This window comes from Heterocephalus glaber, unplaced genomic scaffold (genome assembly GCF_053883595.1).
Source record: "Heterocephalus glaber isolate CG9 unplaced genomic scaffold, H.glaber_assembly_v1.0 deba00001509, whole genome shotgun sequence".
NCBI lineage: Eukaryota > Metazoa > Chordata > Mammalia > Rodentia > Bathyergidae > Heterocephalus > Heterocephalus glaber.
The window spans coordinates 9083615-9105119 of NW_028258325.1; the positions used below are offsets into that span (position 1 = coordinate 9083615).

The 21505-nt window shown below is 40.1% G+C and overlaps 1 protein-coding gene across 1 annotated transcript in view; it reads left to right on the top strand.

Moving 5' to 3' along the window:
* LOC110349690 (uncharacterized) overlaps positions 1 to 21505 on the top strand; it is a 339954-nt gene that overhangs the window by 156416 nt on the left and 162033 nt on the right. The window contains exons 7-9 of the mRNA XM_087187378.1: positions 13768 to 13901; positions 16206 to 18055; positions 19112 to 19198. The gene's annotated coding sequence lies outside the window, so the exon portion shown is untranslated. The remainder of the gene's footprint in view (positions 1 to 13767; positions 13902 to 16205; positions 18056 to 19111; positions 19199 to 21505) is intronic.

Genomic DNA, 21505 nt, shown 5'->3' on the forward strand with positions numbered 1-21505 from the left:
CGATACTGCAATCTAAATCTTTTCCCTACACACCCCTTTGACTTTGGGCAAGTTACTTAACTACCTTGAACTTTAATTTGTTATTCTTCATGAAGTGCTACCTATGGTATGTTTAGGACTCGGCTCACAGCTTATTCTGTGCTGGGAATCCAGAGACTTGGACCCTACTCCCAGCTTTGAAGCCCATTAGCTTTTGATTTTGAGAAAAGAAAAACACATTTAATTTCAGCCCACCAGTGTTGAGCTCATTAATTTCTAAGTTTCCTTTCAGTTTTAAGAATTTATGACTTTCTTTTATAGCCGATTTTTAAAATCTTTCCCTTAGGAAGAGGCATTCTACCATTAAAATTGTGTGTTTGGTTTATCAAAATCAACTTCTTATTCTTCAAATTATAACTAAAATGTGTCCAGAGTACAACCTTGGTCTAAAGGATTTGGAAATACCTTAGCTGATAACCAGGAAGCTTACTTTTCCTTACCTGCCTGAAAACAGACTGTTTAGGAAATACTCTGATTGCAATAGGACAAGGGCACATTACATAGTAACACATGAGGTTGAGGTTGCCAGAAGACAGACTCTACCTAAAAATCAGTGAGACTCTAATTCAGACTAATGGTGTGACTTATCCATCTCAGTAGCTTGGTTGGTTTCCTGCAGATGTTTCTTATTTCTGTTTCCAGAAGCATTGCTTGTGATTTATTTGCTGAAATGTTTGATCACTCACTTGTTTTTCTTCTGATGAATGATTTATTCATGATTTATTACCATCCGTTATGCCCAGGAGACAGGGTTATTTTACACTTGTATTATTTTTGTTTTTGTGAGCTGTTAGCAGGTACACAGTAAGCTGTTAGAAAGCAGAGCTCAGTGGCTGTGGATATGTGACTTTGTATATAGGAACATACAATGTAAGGACTCATTTTCTTTTAAATTTAGGATAGTAGAGCTTGTTGGCTTCTTCTTGGGTTTACTTAAGAGCCATGACATACTGTGCTTTGGTTTGGGTATGGTTTGAGTGTATCCCAAAAGGTACAGATGGTGGGCACTTGGTGTGGTAATATGAGAAGTGGGGGAAACTTTAAGAGGTGGAGCTTAGTGTAAGTCAGTTGTTATTGGGTTGCTGCCCTCAGAAGGGATTAAGGGGTGAGTCAGTTCCTATTAAAGTGAGTGCTATAAAAGAACAAGACTGGGCTCTTTCTGCTCCCTGGTTTTATGTTTTACCATGTGATTGTAGTTGCTCTACTGTTGTGATACCATTGGCCATAAAGCTCCCACATGAGACTGAGTTAATGGGGCTGCCCAATCTTAGACATTTTAGCTTCTGGAACTGTGAGTTAAATTAAGCTTCTTTAAAAATAAAGCACTCAGCTCAAGAATTTTGCTACAGCAATGGAAGAGGAACTAATATAAAAGTAAAAATGGGAATTTTGGGATCTATAACTAACACTTCCAATTTTTAACTGTGAGTTCATCACAGCAATGTTCATTTACAGTTCACTTTGCCCAAGCCAGCTTCTAACCACTTAACTTATATTAGTTCACATCAGTTCTATGAGGTACATACTACTATGACTCTCATTCAATGGATGTGAAAACTGAGGCATAGAGCTGAAGTAATTGTCCTAAAATCATACAACAGATAAGCAGTTCCACCCAATTTAACCCAGGACTTAACCAAATTCAGACTATCAACCATTGTTCTGAGCCACATGCAGTGTGGGAAGTATCAGTATCAGGGAAGGAAGCATCTTACATTCATGAATATCAAATGCTCCCCTGCATTTCCCTTATTCTTTTTTCTTGATACAATTTCTTATTCTCTCAGCTTCTCTAAATACCCACTATTCATTTAATTAATGCTTGGATGAGAAGCATGTTAACACACACACACACACACACACACACACTACACTTGCTAGACTTACTAGTTGCTGTAATGAATATAGTAAGAGCACATCATTCCTACTCTTTGTTCTAATATGGAGACTTGAAACTCAGTGTATTTGTTGCATCAGAAATTACCAAAAACTTAGCAGTTTAAAGCAACCTGTATCTGTAATTTCAGAGATTCAGCAAGTCAATCAAGAATCTGAGCCTTAGTGATCTGGGTCCTCTCCTTCCCACCCCCACACTTCCATCCAAGGTCTCATCAGCCTGCAAGCAACGTGTCAGCTCAGGCTCCTTCCATTTGCAGGCTTGAATGGGGACACATCTGATTCCAAGTTCACTTGGGTAGTGGGCAAGATGTATTTCCTTGAGGAAGTCTGACTGAGGACTTCAGATTCTTACTGAGCACTGGTTAGAGGCTGCCCCAGCTCCCAGCCACACAGCCCTCTCCAGGGCAATATGCAACATGACGGTTTGTTTCTTCAAGGCCACCAAGACTATCTTGTTAACCTTATTCTGCTAAGGTAGAGTCCCATATGACAAAATTAATCACAAATCTGATAGCTACCGCCTTTGTGTTCCAGGGATTATAAGCAAGTCCCAGGTTCCCTATGCACCCAAGTAGGGGCATAAAGAGCATGACCCACTGGGGCATCTTAAAGTGTGTCTTCAGCACTTGGATTCACTGAGCAGCTTCTTCTTTCCCATTGGCCAGTCTACCTGAGGATCCACATGGCAATCAGATTGTTACTTGGTGAATTATGATGGGGTTCAAGAAGCAGGAGGGGTAACAAGGACTAAAAGGTGTAATAGGTAATGTGAAAGAGGAAGGAAAGATGCAAAGGGGAAGGGGAAGTGGGGGTGTAGGGGAAAGGAAAGAAGGAAATGGAATTAATATGAGAAAAAGAAAAATGGAAACAAAGTCTTTATAAATAGGGAGGGCAGGGGGAAGGGGGAAAAATAAGAACCAAGATGGATTATGTAAAGGTGCAAATTTCCAATGATGAATGTCATTATATTGTACACCTTAAATGTACCAATAAAATTAATTTAAAGAAATGAAGCAGGAGCCATGATGACTGTGGCCAATGTCTTCCAGGGTTGAAGTTTGAAGCCTTCTCCATTCTAGGGATACGCATATCACTGACACCTCCTTGTCAAATGTTTTCAAGATGATTTTTTTTTTATTCTGGATAAGACATTCCTGTCCAGCTCTTATTTTGTCTCATTTGGGTTAAAAATTACAGTCCTGCTAATTACTAGATATATGCTCTTAGGCCAGTGTCTTACACTCCCTAGACTTTCGCTTCCTATAAAATAGGAAACTGTGCCCCACCTCGGAGAACTGTTGGACGATTGCTCTAAAGGCCTAGCACACAATAGGTGCTTTATCAAGGTCAAGTCTCCCTCTTATTTCTCTGCTTCCCATACCCTTCTCTATGGGTTCATTTGTTATTCAAAAACAGTATTTTTATTTACTGAGGGTTCAGGTTTTCACAGGATAATCTTATTCCAGGCATGTTTGTCTAAGTTTCTATTTGAGACTTTATAAATCTCCTAGGATCCTGGCTGTTAATAGTCAGGTACTTCAAGAACCAGCTTCATCCGTTGCAAATTCAAATTTAATCCCTCAGTGGGTGAACTAAACATTTGGAAGGGTGATGTAACTATCACCTGTTTGCTCAGAGTAATTTTGATTTTGTTTTTGGTGCATTTCTATGCACAGTGTATTTTGGAAATTTTTTCTGCTATGTTCATTCCTCACACAAGACAAACTTACACAAAAGCATTTGTTCTATGCTCCTCCCAAAGATATTCAACTATTCTATATGTTTGGTTTCTTTTTCTACATTAAGCAACTTCCCTTATTTAATATTTAAGTGTCTACCTATTGAATTATTCTGGGAATAGCCCAGAGATTTGGTATATATAAAGATTAGGGGAAATTTCCTATACTTTAAACTTTTCAGGTAATGGTTTATGTCAGAGAAGATGCATGATTTCAGAGACACATCATTACATGGGAAGCACTTTTAGTTTATTCCATTAGGACAGACTTAAATAGGAAACCTGTTCAGGTCCTGGAAGCAGGTTCAAGATCCTTGTAGAATGGAATGCCAGATTAGTAGAACCCAAAATGTGGCCTGAAAGAGTGTGTTGATAGGATACCTACCTGCCCTCATTGATTTTTTAAAATTTAGTCAAAGTCATTTCTTTGCCCTCTTCACTTTCCTGATATTTTTTCCTAAGATGTAGCTGGAACAAGGCAGGTGCCAAGGACCCTTCTCCAGCATAACTCCATTTAATGATATGCCAATTGTCTCATTTACTTACCTGACCCTAAACCCTCAGAGGAGGAGAGAAGGCTTTCCTCTGACTCTGCTTTCCTTGAGTTGAGAACATCTGTTCTCCTGGAGCTCAATCTCCACAGCTTGCATGAAACAGTCTAATCCCTCTTTAGTTTAGGCATCACACCCAAACGTTAAGCTTAGAATTTCTTAATGTATCTTCCCGACTCCAGACTCAATTATTCTTCTACTGTTCTAGTCTTCATCCCTTTAAGTGGTTATAGTCCAGTAGCTGATGCAATTTGCATGAAACTTGAAAGAACATCCAGGTATGTTCATTTTCATTGTTAGCTGTTTCAGGGAGTTAGATACCTCAGATCAGATGGAGTTGTGTGCGTGTGTGTGTGTGTGTGTGTGTGTGTGTGTCTGTGTGCACTCTTTGAGTTTCACATTTTTTATTTAAAGCAAAACAATAAAAAGTTTATATATCCTAATCATATATATTCTCCATTGCTTCTCCCAGTACTTTGTTGAATTTTAAAACCATCTTCTCTTCTAGAATCTTTTCTTTTTCTTGGGTCTCTCAGTAACGCTTAAAATAATCTTTTTCTTGTAGTACATTTATCAAGTTGGGATCTTCCAAAAGGTTAAAACTGACCACACAATTTGTTTCTCAGTTCATTTTGGGTCTCTTTGATTGGTCAAATCTGTAATACTGAACTTCTTGTGAATATATACAATCCACACACTCTCACTGCTTCCCAATCCACCCAATTAATTCTTCTCTAAGGCCGCATGCTGTCTGCTGTCTGGCTCTTAAACGTGCTGCTGCCTCCCCTTAACTATCCTCTTTCTCTTGGTTAACTCTCTGCTTTGCTGGTTCCAGTCTAAATTCAACCTCATCTATCATTTCCCTTCCAGCCCCAGGAGTGAATCCAAAACTCTTCCCACCCATCTCACACATTCCAAGATTTACTATACTTATGTAATAGGAGAACAGAAAGCCCTGCTCTGTGAATTCCTGGCCTCTTGCCTTGTATCCTTAAACTGATTGTAAATTCCCTAAAAGAAGAGACTGAGGCTCATCTGTCATGGTACCTCCAAGCTCTCAGCTGATTTTATTGAATGATTACATACATCTTTACTATATAGCTGAGGACACTGAAAATTGCAAAATTTAATGAACTTCCATTAGCATATTGTTGTCAGAAGTCAAGGGAGTGTATAAATCCATATTTAGGAGCTTTAGAGGAAATTTTTCTACTGCAGTATGCTATCCACATTTAAAAAAAAATTGTTGCTGGACAATAAACAATGACAAAATTTAGTAGCTTAAAGTAACTACTTATTTTATGTGCAGTTCTGTGGGTCAGGTTGCTAAGAAGGAAAAGTTTGGACAAATCATCTCTGCTTCACCAAACACCAGCTGGAGAATCTACTTCTAAAATAGCACCTCACTCCCATGCCTGGTCCCTTGGCACTCCTGGGTTTCTTTCTCTATGTCTCATTCATCCTCCAGGGATTCTGGACATAAATTGTACTTATCAAAGCATAGTCATATTTTCTTGCATTGCGATTGGCTTTCTACAAATGACACGAGGCCAGGCAAGTGCTGTGCTCATACCTAGCAATGTCGCTTCTGGTCAAAGAAGCCCTAGAACGCAGGTTGAGTCAAGGTGTTGGAGACATAGACCTTTCAGTGGAATTGTGGTAAAGCCACATTGCAAAAGAATATGACAGATGGAAAATACTGTCATAAGGAACTTGGAAAGTATCTGTCACAAACCACATAGGAATATGTTAATATCTGAGGGGAACAGTTTTGCCATTCGTTGAATAAATTTTCTTCACACACTCACTATAGTGTATGTATTATGCAAGCGACCAAACCACACCTCCTGCTTACAAAGTGCTAATTTTCTAGCAAAAGAGGTAAGGAGAATGATATATTAGTCAGTTTGTGCTGTGTAACAAAACATGCTAAAAATTGGTGGCATAAAAACAGCTGTTTCTTTGACTCATGTTACTGTGAGTCAGTGACTGAGACTAAGTTCTTTTGGCTCTCCTAGTCTCATCTGTGCTCACTCCTGAGTTGGGAGTCAGGTTTGGTTAGTTAGTTTTGCTGATCTTGGCTGAACTCTCATTTGTCATGAGGTTAGTTAGCTGCTGGCTGGTCAAGAAAAACCTAGGTTGGATCATCTGAGCTCCTCTATGTGATCTCTTGTTCAACAGAAGAATAAACTTCACTTGTTTTCAAAGCAAAAATAGAAGTCTAAGCAAACAAGAGAAGCTGTGGAAACCTGTTGAGGCATAGACCTGGAACTGGCACAATGCCATCAGTTCTGATACATTCTACTGGATAAAGCAAGTCATAAGGACAGCCAGACTTTGGGAAGTAAACTTTAAATTATAATGGGAGAAGATGCGAAGTCAGACTGCAAGGGATAGTGATATAGAAAGATGATTACTTTTAGCTACTAATGGCATCCTTCTGTTAAAGGTGGTAGACTATGAGGTACAAAGGAAATGCAGTTTATGAACCTGGAAAACCAGAAGGGATGTGGGAGGGAAGTATCATGAGAAGAGGTAAGGAAAATTGCACTCAAGTACTAATCCTGAGGATCTCTGAACTTCTAAACATGCCCCATAATGAAAGAAAATGAATGGCTGGTCCTTTATTAAAATGGTCCTGCTGCAAGGTCTATTAAACATGCATCTTGCTGCAAGGTCTATTAGTCACTTCTTTCTCATCCCTGAGACAGAATACATGATGCCTACAACTTACAGGAGGAGTAGTTGTGTTTCTTTTTCTTTCTTTTTTTTTTTCAAGAACATGGACTAGGGCAGAAATGCCTTGGCAGAGGGGCACAGCAAAGGGAACCTCCTCACATCACAGCAGCCCGAAGGAGACAGCAAGCAAATGGAGGAGCTAGGAAATGTACTATTCCAGGTCACACCCCTAGTACCCTACCTCCTCAGATCAGACCACTCCTCCTAACAGCAAGTTCGTTATATTGCTCCCATGGTTAAATCACCTTCCAAAAGCCCCATCTGTGAGTGTATGAGGCCTTTGGGGGATATTCTTGATCTAAACCAAAATATTCCATCATGATCCCTAAAATACCCATGCATATTTCATTATGCAAAATGCATTTAATCTGTCTCTAAGAGTTGCCAAAGTCTTATCCAAGTCCAAGTCTTCTCTGAGCCTCAAGGCAAACTCTTAGTTGTGAGCCTCTATAAAAATAAAAAAAATTAAACACTGTTGACATACAGTGGTATGGGGTAGGCATTCCCACTACAGAAGGAAGGAATAGAAGGATAGAAAGTAATAGGGCTAATGCAACACAGAAACTCAGCAGGGCAGATATTAAACCCTATAGGCTAGGTGATTCTTGTCCAGTACCCAGGGCAAAGGTGTGAATTCCAAAAGGCTTGAGTGGCCTCATCCTATGGCATTGCTGGTTACAGCACTCAGGTCTTCTTTCTCGAGGTGGCACTTGCAGCTTTCCTCAGTGGATTTCTGTTTTCCTGAATTCAACTTTCTGGTATCTCCAGTGACTTCATTCTCACACCTTTGTGCACAGCTCTTTCAGAGTCACACTGCCTAGTCTCTCAGACCTGAAATCTGGGTGAAATCACTCCAGACCACACAAAGCTTGCATTCTGTATCCTTGTAAAACTAGCATCATGTGGATAATGCCAGGATCTGAGTCAGATCAAGCAGTAGCCAGATCCCCTTATATCATAACTGAAGAGGCCTCTGAATGCCTGGAGGTTGACCATTGTGAACCGAATTCCAGGGAGCAGATTCCCTAGGTGACCCATCTTGAGCAGGGTGCTCTGGGACTCTTTTCTCAATGCAAAATCTTCCTCTTTGCCAATCTTAGCCTTCAAAGGGTGAGATCTTAATGATCCCTCACGTACACTCAAGGCATCTTTTCTATTGTTCTGATGAAAATATTTGACTTCTTTTTAATGCTAATCTTTTTAGCAAACAAGCTCTCCTTTGATATAACTTTACATGTCCCAACTTTATAGGAACTTTCTGGTGAAATTCAAGACTTTTTAAAATCACTCAGCTATAACTTTTTCTCTTAATTCTCAACATAGATCTGGCTAAAAGCCCCCCAAACTACCCATGTAATAGCTTGAATATTAGGATGCCTTGAAATTTCTCCCACCAGATTAATAGTCCACTACCTTTAATCTCAGTCTCCAGAAAAGTCTCAGGACATGAGCAAAATGTAGAGAAATTTTATTTCAGTGGATAACACATATGGCCTGGAATCCAACTGCCAGTGAAGTCCTTGTTTCCAACTGAAACCTCCTGAGCCTGGTCTTTACCAGCTGCATTTTTCTCATCTCTGACCAGAATCTCTAATCAAGCTTGTTTTACTATATTCCAGGGCTTCTCTAGTCACTATCTCTAAATGTTTCCAAAGTCCTGCTTCAAACTATTCCAAAGATTTCTAAGCCACATGTCAGGTATAGTCATAGGAGTGACCCACTATCCTGGTACCAAAATATGTTTAAATTACTTTCCTGTTACAGAGGCACAATACTGATGCCTACAACTTAGAGAAGAAAAGGTCAGCTGGCTCCAGGGAAGAAAGGGCATGGCAAAGGGGCGTAGCAAAAGAAATCTCCTCTTGTCATGGCAACCAGGAAGCAGAGAAAAAAAGAGAGGAGCCAGAGAGGTAGCTACACTGACCTCATTCAGACCCGGTCTAGCAGCAAGTTACCTATATCTCTCCCATGATTCAATCATCTCCCAAAAGCCCCACCTATGAGTACACAAAGACTTTGGGGGATATTCTTGATCCAAACCATAACAGCATTCAACATCCTTACCTTGGTGTCAGAGAATGATATCTACAAGCTACACAGCCACTCCAAAAGCCCAGCTAAGAAAACCAGAATGATACAGAACTGTGAAGATCAATTCTTTCATCCTTCATATTTAATATATTTGGACTGAGAATGAAATAGGTCTTCTTATGCATACTAGTTTGCCAGGGCTGTTGTGACAAAAAAATTAACACATTGAGTGGTTTAAAAAATAGAGGTTTAATTCCTTGCAGTTCCTGAGTACAGGATCAGGGTGTCAACAAGGTTCCTGTCTCCTGAGAGCTCTCTCTTTGGCTTCCAGATAGCTGCCTTCTCATGGTACCCTCACAAATTCATCCCCCTATATGCCTTTGTATCCTAATCTCCTCCTCCACTTCTTCTTCTTCAAAAAAAAAAAAAAAAAGAAAAAGAAAACTAATCATATTACATCAGGGCCAACTCTAATGGTCTCATTTTAAGTTAATGACTTTATCCAAATACAGTCACATTGTGATGTAGTGGGGATTAGGTTTTCAACATCTGAATTTATGGGAGCACATAACCCAATACAAAAACTATGGTTACATAAAGTCAGAGCTGAATCTGACTTTAAAACTCATTTTTAAAAGTATGTGTTCTCTCAGTTCTTAGCTGAAGAGTGCTTCCCCTCAGCCATATTCCCTGATGACTGTCCTTCCTAACAAGGATGGTTGTGTCTAGTGGCATCACTTGTCCTGTGTTCTGCCTGTCTCCTTCCTTGAGGATGCCTCCAAAGTAGAAATAATAAGAAGGAGGAGACTCAGACAGAGCCCAGGGGCAAAGTGTGGCCTGGCACACAAACATACTTGTGAGCTGTCGGCACATCTGAGGGATATTATCTTTAAATTAGTTGGGGAAAATTAATATTGCTCACTTGCTATGCTCACCCTTATTGTCTGCTCTGAGAATCAGCAGGGCCAGAGCTGATAATATTTTTTAATTAAAAGGAAAATAACTTCTTGTGATTAATCTGGTTCTTTGGGAACTTGGTTTAGCATCTCATAAATCTAAATGGACACATCTGTATGCTCACCTGTAGGCTTTCTCCTCCACAGCCAGCTCTCAAGTTGGTGGGAAACCCTCCTAGAACAGGATAAACCACAATCAGCAGAGACTTAAAACAGGAGGGGCTGACTCAAAGTGGTCATTGGTATCTCAGCTGGGACAGCATTCCTGGCCAGCAAATCTTCTCCCACAGTGTTCAAGAGAGCAGGTGTCAGTGCCGGAGAGCCTTGGGTACAAGGCATGGCCTGACAATTTTCTGAGGCCTTTGCAGAATGGCTGAGACTCAGTTTTATTACTGCTAAGTGGGGCTAGATGAGCATCTCATTTAAAGGGAGCATTTGTGCAAAAAGGCATCTTAGGTCTTTAGCTAAATTCCTTGGTTTTGGATTTGGAAGACTCCATTTTTGTGACCCAAACCTGGTTATTTAACTTTTCTATGCTTATGGTTCCACTTCTAAAAAACAAGGAATGGTAAAAGGGGCCATCACAGAGGGCTGTATGGAGGACTGTATGAGCTTACACTTGTCAAGCATTCTCATGGTATATAGTAAACGCCAAATAAATGATTGCTGTCATAGGCCCAGTGTTTACACCCAGTGACTTCTGAGGTTGTTAGAGCTAAAAGGGAAATTTGTGGATAAATTGCCCAGCTTTCATTGAAAAATGGAGGTTTTGAGATAGTCTTGCCCAAAGCACAGAACAAGTTATCCACAAGGTGTGGGCTAGATACAGGTGTTAATGCAGAGTGAGAATTCAGTACAAAATGTGTGACACTGAAATTGCTGTCTAGTTCTAATCTTGTATCCATTTGGAAATAAAGCAACATACTGCAGTGTAGTCAGCCCCAGAGTTGCAAGAGGGCAGTGAGTGGAACTACTCCATCCAGTGTCTCTGCAGGTCAGGCACCGTGGGTCGCTCTACATCCATCAATAGGTTTCATCTTTCCAGGAGTCCCCAAGACAGGCCTGCTGTACATGAGGATTCTGAGGTTCAGGGAAGTTGTGTAACTAAGCTAAGAGCACACTGTACAATAATAACTCTCAAAGGATTTTAGTCTAACTCCAAAACACTATGTTTGATTGAAGGCTGTATCTTAGGGGAAGAGTCCATTACCTCATCTTGTCTCCCCCATTTAGAGCTCTTCACCCAGTGCACAAAGGCCCCTGTGCATGATGTGACCTCATCTTCATGCATCTCACTTCCAAACTTGCATAGGAAAGGACCAGAAACCTGTTCTCACTAAGGTGACAAAGGCTGATGCTTTCCCTTTTCCATCAGGTTTCCCACACATTCATATAAAATAGATCATTACCTGTTGAACACTGACTGGAAAGGGCCTGTGTAGAGCCCTGCTCCTAATGGGCCACTGCACATTCAGTTCAGGTTGGTAATTGTTTCAGTTGCATTATACATTGCCATGTACAGTGTCAAACAAGACAATTATTACAACCCTTCTGGAGGCTATGTGAGACACACCAGGCAGAATCATGGTTCCATTTTTCAGGAAACAATGCTGATGGCCAGAGAAGTAAATTCTACACCTATTTTGTGAAAGGTAATTTAATTAGATTAATGAAACCCTTCTTATTCTGGGGTTTTCTCTATGGAATTATAGGGTAATAGAAAGCTCCTTTACTTGTCAATCAAGATTACCTGCAGGAAGAAAGCTGGGATTAGGCTACACCATGTGCAAGATGTTTGTAAGTTGGTTTTTGACTCATTTCTGACTTTCTTGGAACAAAGATTCCATCAATCATATCAAAGCGTGAGATCAATTCTCTAAAGAAGTATTTGGACCCACTACCCACTGGCTGATAACAAACCTATTTCTCAGCCTACAGAAGCCATTTGTGTCTAGTTATCTCAACTATGCCAAGCACTGGACTGGGGACAATAATGTCACTAAAATAAATACACCCTCTCCTTTACTCCTTCCACAGAACTACAGAATTTTACAGATTTTAGGACCCTTGGAGAATATCCCACAAATGCTCATTGTAGACAAGGAGAAACCTACACATAGAAACACTAAATGACATCCCAAAATACCATGTAGGTAATTATGTCTGAACACAAATAAGAAAGATCAGGAGGGTGACAGAGGGAGATGACCAGATGTGGCATAGTTACCTTCCTAATGATGTTAATTTATTCCTCTGTGGAAAGAGTGATTTTCTGAACAATACCTTAGAACCATCAGGTACCCTGTAAAATCCATTGATTGGATGGGGAGAAGAGAGAGAGAGAGAGAGCCCTGAAAGGTATGGGTTAATTGATGATTGATGTCTGGGGCAAATTCCAAGCTTTGCTATTTGTTTTCTGTGTCCTTAAGCAAGTAGCCCAATGTGTCTGTGTTACTGCCTCTTTATTTGTACCTGTGGAGACCAAAGAAGACATGTAAAGGGCCAGCAACAGTCCCAGGTGCTCAGGAAATGTTAATTCATTTCTTTTTTTCATAGAAAAAATTTATTTATTTGATTAAAAAATAAGATAAGGTGCATAGGAACAATGTTAAAGTCCAGAGAGACACCGAGTTTGTTTGAAGGCTGTAGAAGCTGATAAAACATCTACTTTGATTTTTATTGTTTGCAGAAAATTTCAGGAGCTTTTTTCAGACTTTCAGAAAGCCTCTGCAAGGTGTCACAATAGTTTGAAGGATATAGCACAGGACAGGAGACAGGAGGATACAGGATACAGGGAACAAATTTTGGAATTTTACCAGGCATTGATGTTATGTGGGGAAATGAAGAGTGGACTAAGATCCTTACTTCTAATTTGTTCATTCATTGGTCATCACTGAATCTGAGCACTCATTATCTGTTCTACTGCGGGTACATTGAAGAATATGCCACAGCTTTGTTTCTTAAAAATGGCCTAATTTTGTGGTGACTGACCCGAGGAAAGTCATTTCCACTCTTCGTCTATCCACTAATAACAACAAGGCCTGTCTTAGCCAGCTCCAAATTTGTTAAATTTTTTAATGGTTTCTCATTTTTATCCACCTGGCAACTGAGTCCAATACTAGAAATCTGGCTTAAACATCTCTTCTAAAGACAAATGAAAACATTGATTAAGGGAGAGATGATGTCACCCACTCTTAGTTGAGATTATTTTAGGCAGACACTCAGAGGGCTAGATCTTACCCAGCTGCAGGTGAACCCAACTTTCCTCTATCTGCAAGATACCTTCTTCATACTTGCATTCTTATGGCTGGAATGCCTTGAAAATATCACTGATTTTTTGAGCTCCAACCTAAGTTGTCAAAAAGGAGCCAGAAAAATACTCCAGTAAAATAAAATTAGGTTATATTATGTCCCTGCTCAAAATCCTCCCCAAATAATCATTTTGGAAAAAAAGTCTAAAATTCTAACTTACTTTGGGATATTTCCAAAACAGATTCTACAACAAACATTGAGTTCAAACAGTTTATTGAGATTAAAGTGAAAAAGGGAACAAATCCAGAAAGGGGATTCTAATAAATAGATAATCAGTGTACACAGCTAGGATAAAATCTTTCTCTCACACTGAGAAATCTCATAGGATATTTGTGGCTGTTAACTCTGATATTTCAACTTGATTGGTTTAAGAATCACCTAGCAGATTACCAAAGCACATTGGTTGTATGTCTCGGTGCATCAGGGAAGCATGACCTTGGTATTATATATATGCTCTCTGATCCCTTTCCCTCTGGTTCTGTTTCTGTGTTTTGCTGCCCAGTTGCCATCAACTATGCCATGAACAATTTCCTATGTCACCTTCTTCCACTGTGATGTTTCTGCCTTGGAGTTAGCTAACCAAGGACTGAATTACCTGAAACCATGAGCCAAATTAATCTCCTCCCCCTTTAAGAGGTGAGTGTTGGATATTGTGTCTCAGTGAGGGATGCTTCAGAATTGTATCTAGGGATGTGGGCACATGTTCAACTGTGTTTATTTCTCATTGGTTGAGGATTGCTCCTGGGCACATTAAAACTCTGGAGCAGGAAACATGCTCTGACTCTGAATGAATTCTGTCTTCATGATGTAGGGAAAACCTTCAAGCAAGTGAGTGGAGAGCAGCAGGCCTATAGGGAGGACATTATTAGCAAGTGCCTATAACCACAGATGAACAGAGTCAGGTGAAGGGGATGTGACCAGGGACGTCCACATGTCTTCAAAAAAAAGAGCTTCTGAGGACTTCCACTCAGACATCAGCTTTTTCTAGCTCCCTCTTCCTTCAATCTGCTCTGGCAATTTGCTCCCCATGACAAATGCTAAACAAATCACCCTATCAGGATGTGTGCTCATTTCCTAGGACAGCCATATCAAAGCTCTACAAACTGGGTGCCTCAAACAACAGAAATTAATTCTTTCCCAGATCTGAAGACTAGAAATCTGAGACTAAAATATCAATAGTACTGATTTCTTCTGAAGTTGGTCTTTCTTGTTCGTAGATGCTTGGCTTCACCCTATGACTTCATTGGGTTTTCTCTCTGTGTCTGCGTCTCAGTCTCCTTTTCTTATAAGGGCTTCAGCCATATTGGGTTGTAACCCTCTTTAATGACCTCGTGTTAACTGAGTTATATCTTTAAAGGCCCTATTTCCTAATAGAGTCATATTCTAAGTTTCTGGTAGTCAGAGAATCAAAGCCTTATATATACAGTTTGGAACACACAACTGTGATGGTTAATCTTGACTGTCAACTTACTTGGCTTGGGAGATGCCTAGTACACAAGTGTAGCACATTTTGAGTGTGTCTGAGTGGGTCATGGTGGCACGACTTTGAGGACTAATTCGGCTCCAGGCCCTTTGCTCTCTAGCTTCTTCTTCTGGCCTCTACTTCCCAGATTAGTATGAGTGGCATATTTTTCTACAAGGCCCTTCTACCATGCTTCTGCCTTAACACCAGCTGACAATGGACTGAAGCTGTAAGCTACAATAAGCTCCCCCTCCTTTAAGTTTCGGGTAGGAGACATTTTGTTCTAGAAAGAGGAAAGCTAATACAAAAACTCAGTTCATAAATTTAAATATTTTGGCTTATAAAATTTCTGATCCTTTTTTTGGGAAGATTTATTTCTGATGTATTTCCATGTTTTCCCTTTCTTTGACTCTGGGCTCTGCTCAAATACTCTTCCTTGGAGGACACCAGAAGTTCATGAGTGTTAAAACAGCAAGGCTAACGTCTTTCTTTCCTTCTTTTCTTCCTTCCTTCCTTCTCTCCTTCCTCCCTCCCTCCCTCTTTCTTTCTTTCTTTCTTTCTTTCTTTCTTTCTTTCTTTCTTTCTTTCTTTCTTTCTTTCTTTCTTTCTTCCTTTCTTTCCTTCTTGCTTGATTTTTTTCTGGATTTCTTTATCATTGACCTTAAAGACACATTCAAACATACATATGTCAATTGTTTTACTTTCTGCTTCTGTTATTGTAAGGTGAGCTCCCAGAGGGCAAAAAGTCATCCATCTTGTTCACTGATATGTCCTAAGGGCTTGCATCTGAGCCATAAGCATTGAACCTAATCCTAAGCATCATTGGGATCATGTCCTCAGAGGCCGACGTATCTGTCCTAATGAGTGAGTGAATGAGTGAATGAATGAATGAAATGCACCATCCTGTGGGCAGTCTTCCTATCTTCTCCATTCTGTGCTTCCTGCTGCCTTCTCTTATCGTTCTGGGATTGACCAGTTTACATTTAGTGTCCTGTGCGAGTCCCACAGAATTCTGGACCCTTTCGTTTTCACTTTGGATCCCAAATACCAAGGCCTGTTAGGCCTTCATTATACATCCAAGAAATACATGTGCATATAATTGCTAGTATTCCAAAACACTTCTTAGTACACCATGTTTTTATTTTCACAAGGTGTCACATGAGAAATCTTTTTCAAAATTTATTGGCAGGATAAAAAAAATGTAATTGTGTCCCATGAGGAATTTGACTGTTTCTATTTTGCCTGTAGGAAGAAATATGCTAGATTTTCTTTTGTGTCCTGGTGCTAAGGAATTGCAAAGCCAAATCTAACACATAATTAAACCAACATTATTACCACTTGTGGTTCAGATGTTTCGCTTCTCCATCTTTCCTTAGTCTAGAGCTTATTTTCCCCTAATTCGAGTCCACTTAGTAGTTTCATCATCTTGCAAGTCACCCTCAGCATAAACTGAAAAGTGGTGTTACCTCTGCACGCAGACACGGAGCAGTAAGAATGATAGATGCAGGAGCCCGAGCAAAGGCGAGGTGTGCAGAGCTTCAAAAGGAGATGGTCAGCCCTGTCCAGACCCCTGTATGCTGTGTATCTGGAGAACAGAGGAGATGCTGGAGAATTTGTGAAAAGCTGCAGGTGATCTACAGAGAGGAACAGGTGGACATGGGGGAGATTCCTTGGGTTGAATCACTCAGAATTTATACTATGAATCACATTTGGAAATTGGATGCAAATGAAAGCTAATTACCATATTCAAAAAATCAGAACCATTTGAAAAATTGGATTCTGTTGTAGGCTTCCTAGGGGTTTGCTGTTGATTTTATTGTTTAATTTTGCATTTTCCCCTGCAGAGTCATAACATTTTACTTTCAGCTAGAGTTTATTCCAGAGATCTGTGTCTGGATTCCAGCAGCAGCTATTGTGTTCATGGAGAGGCTTTAAGAAGTCTGCTACCCACTGATACTGTATGTAAAATATATAATTTTGAGTCTAAAGCTTTCTTCAGATTCTCAAAAAAGTCTGGAATGTAGCACCTTTCTTCTACCTTCCCCAAGTACAGGTTGACTAGACTATACTTCTTTTCTTTTTTTAATTGAGTTCATTGGTACATTTTAGATATACAATATGATGAGATTTTTCATTGGAAATTTGTACCTTTACATAATATATCTTGGTTTTTATTTTTTCCCTATTCCCCTGCCCTCCCTTCATATACGTGCAAAGTGGGCTTTCTTTGGAGAAAACAGCTGTCCCAAGTTGACACTGCAGCTGGGATATGAAGTCAGCCTTCTATCCTGGTTCTAAAATTATGATTGTTTTAGTGAAGTGCAAGACTTCACTAAAGGTCAGAGAGCTGACGTCCTCTGTGAGTAGGGTGCTATGTGAGCACAGACTCCTAAGGTGATTAAGACTTTCTCCCGAGCCTCCAGGAAACCTAGAAGACCATGGTTATCCAGAAGCGCCTTTGGGGCTCCCTTTGCTACAAGTGTTTGGGGCTTCACTGCCTTCCAAATAAGAAACCCCTATTTGCACAAGGTGCTTGGGAAGCAAGCATTCTACTTTCAAAGCCCTAATAATAAAAGCAGGGCAGGGAAAACTAGAAAATAATCACTATGACAACTGGGTTGCACTACACTAGCTGAAAGAGGGGTGCCTCCCTCCTTGACCATCACAATTTTGATACTTTTAGGAGACACAAACATAAGCACATTTCTGCCCCAAAGAGCAACTTCCTTTCTTTTTCACCAGGTACAAGATTGCTAGGTCTCTATCTAAACTGCACTTAGTTGACCAGTTTCTACTTTGTTTCTTGGTAAAGGCATGATATGGGTCTGAAAATAGGGATGGTATCCCTGTGAGGCGAATCCTGAGGTGTGAGTCTTCTCTCGAATATTAACTGCCAGTGGAGGCCAGAATCAGGAACAGAGTTTATGTTCTCCTTCATATTGTCAGCATAACTGCACAGTTAGAAAAACCTAGAGATTATTTGAGTTTCATTTACCTACATGCTTTGAAAAATGGTATACTGTCTTGAGTTGTTCTTAAGATTTTATTTGCATTTCTGTTTCTCAGCCAATGAATAGGGCAAATGAAGAGGGATTTAAGACTGGCTCAGTTCTTTGCATATCTTGCTTTGGACGCAGTTAAGAACCTGAAATCTCCTGTGTTTAGCTAAGGGCACTTAGGAACCATGCCCTCAGCTCATCACTGACTGAGGGTCTACTTTAAGGACTCTGATAAAAACTACGCTTGAATAATGACCATCCAGCTGCTGTTCTGCAAAAGCTCATGGTCTTGTTGGAAAGATGGACACACCCAGCATGGAAACAGCGCAGTGAGTAACTGCAATGATAGAGATTAGAATAGGAAGTTATGGTCCAGTAAGTAGTGGTGGGGAATAGCTGTCCAGAAAAGAGACTTAAATCACTATGGGAGAAGATTTTCTTGCAAATTGATGTCACATTGACTCTAAAGGGTGACAGGAAGATAGGTGGAAGCATTCACAAGCAGAGAGGAGGTGAAAACCAGAGAGTGGGGACTGTGATTGCGAGGCGTTCCACTCTGTGAGGGGTGTAAAAGGAAAGTGGAGGAAGACTTGAGACCGGGGTGAGGGAATAACACGCCTCATCTCCTCCCTGCTGATGTGAGTACTGTTAAGTTTATGGGTGACACAGAGAAATTCAGGTTTTTATTAGACCCATGACCTGGAGAGACTAAATGTAGGGAGTCTAATTAGGAAGCCCTGGGATCCACAGTTTTTAATGCAGCCACAGGTCATGGTGAGCAAGAAGAAAGGGCCAATTGACATTATCATTGTAGAAAGGGACAACTGACATTAGCATGGTAGTAGTACCATCTAGTCTGGAGATGAGGGATAAGAAAAACCTAGAAGGCCTCTCCTGATCCGAGACAGAGGAAGAAGAAACAGAGAAGGGCAGCTTACACATGATTTCAAAGTGATTGAGAAAAGAAAAATACAGCCCTGCGACCTTTCATGTATGTTACTTAAAAGGCCCAAAGGGCTGTTCTGCAGGGGTGATGTTTCTGATTTGAACTGGCTGATCTCTGGAGGTCCTGAATACATTTCCAGAAGGAAAGTATGACCATCAAAGGCACACTCCAAAATGTCTCTCAACTACCTGCAGAACACCTGGAGATTAGGCCAGTGGACTCATAGACAGCAGGAATGAGGAAACACCCGGAAATGTTAACTGCAATGCAGAGCATCAAAAATGAACGCTCAGAATCCACCCCTGGGAACATCCGGTGGTGGAGCAAATACGCTGTCATGTTAAAGAACAGGGGGTTTTTATTCAAGATCCTGGGCTCAAAGCTAGGCTGTAATGCACACTCTAATTCTAACCTCTCTTTCTTTCTTTGTTGGATGCAGGTCTCATATGGGCTGAATTGTATACTCTTAAAATTTATATGCATAATTCTTAATTCCCAGTACCTCAGAATGTGACTGTATTTGGAGGTAAGTCCTTTAAAAAGGCAGCTGCATTAAAATGAGGTAATTAGGGGGGTCTTAGCTTAATCTGACTAGTGCTCTTAAAAAAAGAGATTAGAACACGGATGTTCACAAAGGGAAGACCATGTAGGGACAAAGAAAACTTGGCTATTGCTTCTTTTTTTCATTCATTAAGTTTATTGGTACATTTTAGGTATACAATATTCTGACAGTCATCATTGGGAATTTGTACCTTTACATGATGTGTCTTGGTTCTTATTTTTTCCCCATTCTCCTGCCCTCCCTTCACCCCTTCTATCCCTCCCTATTTACAAAGACTTTGTTTCCGTTTTTTTTCTTTTCTCATATTTATTTCTTTCCCCTACCCCTCCCACTTCCCCTTCCCCTTTGCCCCTTTTCTTCCTATTTCACATTATCTATTATACCTTCTGATCATTATTTACACTTTCAGCTTTTCACACCAGAGAAACTTCGGTATTTACACATGTATGTCCTTTTTATTTCACTTAAGAGTATGGCCTCAATGTGCATCCATTTAGCAATAAATGTCTCTAATTGCCCATTCATTATGGCTGAGTAGCACTCCATTTTATATAAAAATATTTTCATTATCCAGTCTCCAATTGATGGGTAATTGGGCTGTTTCCAAGTTTTAGCTATTACAAACTGTGCCACTATAAACATGGGTGCACATGTATCACTGTGGTATGATTCTTTTAATTCTTTGGGTAAGATACCCAGCAGGGGAATAGCTGAGTCAAATGGATCCTCTAATTCTAGTTCTTTGAGGTATCTCCATACTGATTTCCACAGTGGTTGCACCAGTCTACACTCCCACTAGCAGTGGAACAGGGTTCCTCTTTCCCCACAGCCCTGCCAGCATCTGTTATTGGTTGATTTCTTGATAACAGCCATTCTTTCTGGGGTGAAGTGGAATCTCAGTGTTGTTTTCATTTTCATCTCTCGAATGACCAGTGATGTTGAACATTTTTTCATATGTTTCTTTGCTAGTTCTACTTCTTTGTCTGAGAAATGTCTGTTCATTTCAGATGCTCATTTTTGGATTGGGTCTTTCAATTTTGGAGGTCTCTTTTTTTAAAGTTCTTTATATATTCTAGATAGTAGACCTTTCTCTGAGAAACAGCTGGTAAAATTTTTTTCCCACATTGTGGGTTGTCTCTTCACACTGTTGATGGTTTCTCTTGCTGTGTAGAAGCTTTTTAATAAGAAGAGATCCCACTTGTTGATTCTTTGTGCTGGTTCACATTTGACTGAGGATTAAGAACATGGCTACTTCTAAACCATAAAGAGAGACCCAAGGAGGAACTAATTCTACTGTTTCCTTGCCCCTGGACTTCTAGCCTTAACAACTGTGAGAAAATACATTTCTTTTGTTGAAGTCTTCAGTATTTTATTATGGGAACCCTGCCAAAGTAGTAAAACATCTGAACACACATCTTAAAGTGTGGGTATAGTTACTAAATATGTGTATGTACAATACCAAGTAGTGACTGCTATATGGAAGACCTTTGATAACTAGCAGTAGTTTATTGCAGTAGAGTTAACAGTACTGATAACTACAGTAATATATTCACTAGGAGGCCACAGTATAACTTAGGTTACTGTGTGATTTAGGGACATCTCAGTGTGACCTAGAACTCTTCTGTTGTGATTACTCTACTGGTTTCTGAGAAGCTCTTGGGATGTTTCTAGATTATTGAATACCCTTTACATTTAGGTCAGTATCAGTTCCTTCATCTGAAAACCATATCCTGGGAACTACTAGGTTCCAGGGTATAAGATGAGGGGTTCTTACAAAAGGCACAGACTTTGGCCTAAGGGAGTTCACAGTTTGTCTTGAATTTTAATCTGGACTTAAAATTCCAGTAAAAGGTGTATTAGGTAACATTAGCTGCTGTAGCAACAACAGCAGTAATGAAACACAGTTATGGTGGTTGAACACAATCAATTTACTTCTGGCTCATACATCGATCATTGTGGGTGGTGAAGGTTAATTTTGTGTCAACTTGATTGGGCAACAAGAGGTCCACATATCTAATAATACATTACTTCTGCGTGTGCTTTTGGATGAAATTAGCATTGGAATTGGTAGACTAAATAAAATAGATTGCCCTTACCAATGTACGTAGGCATCATTCAAGCTGTTAAGGGCTTGAGAACAAAAAGGCACACAAAGATTGAATTTACTTTCTACCTGCATACATGAGCTGGGACATTGATCTTCCTTTGCACTTAGCACTTCTGGTGCCCAAGCCTTTGGTTTGAGACTGGTGTCTACACCAGAAGCTCTCT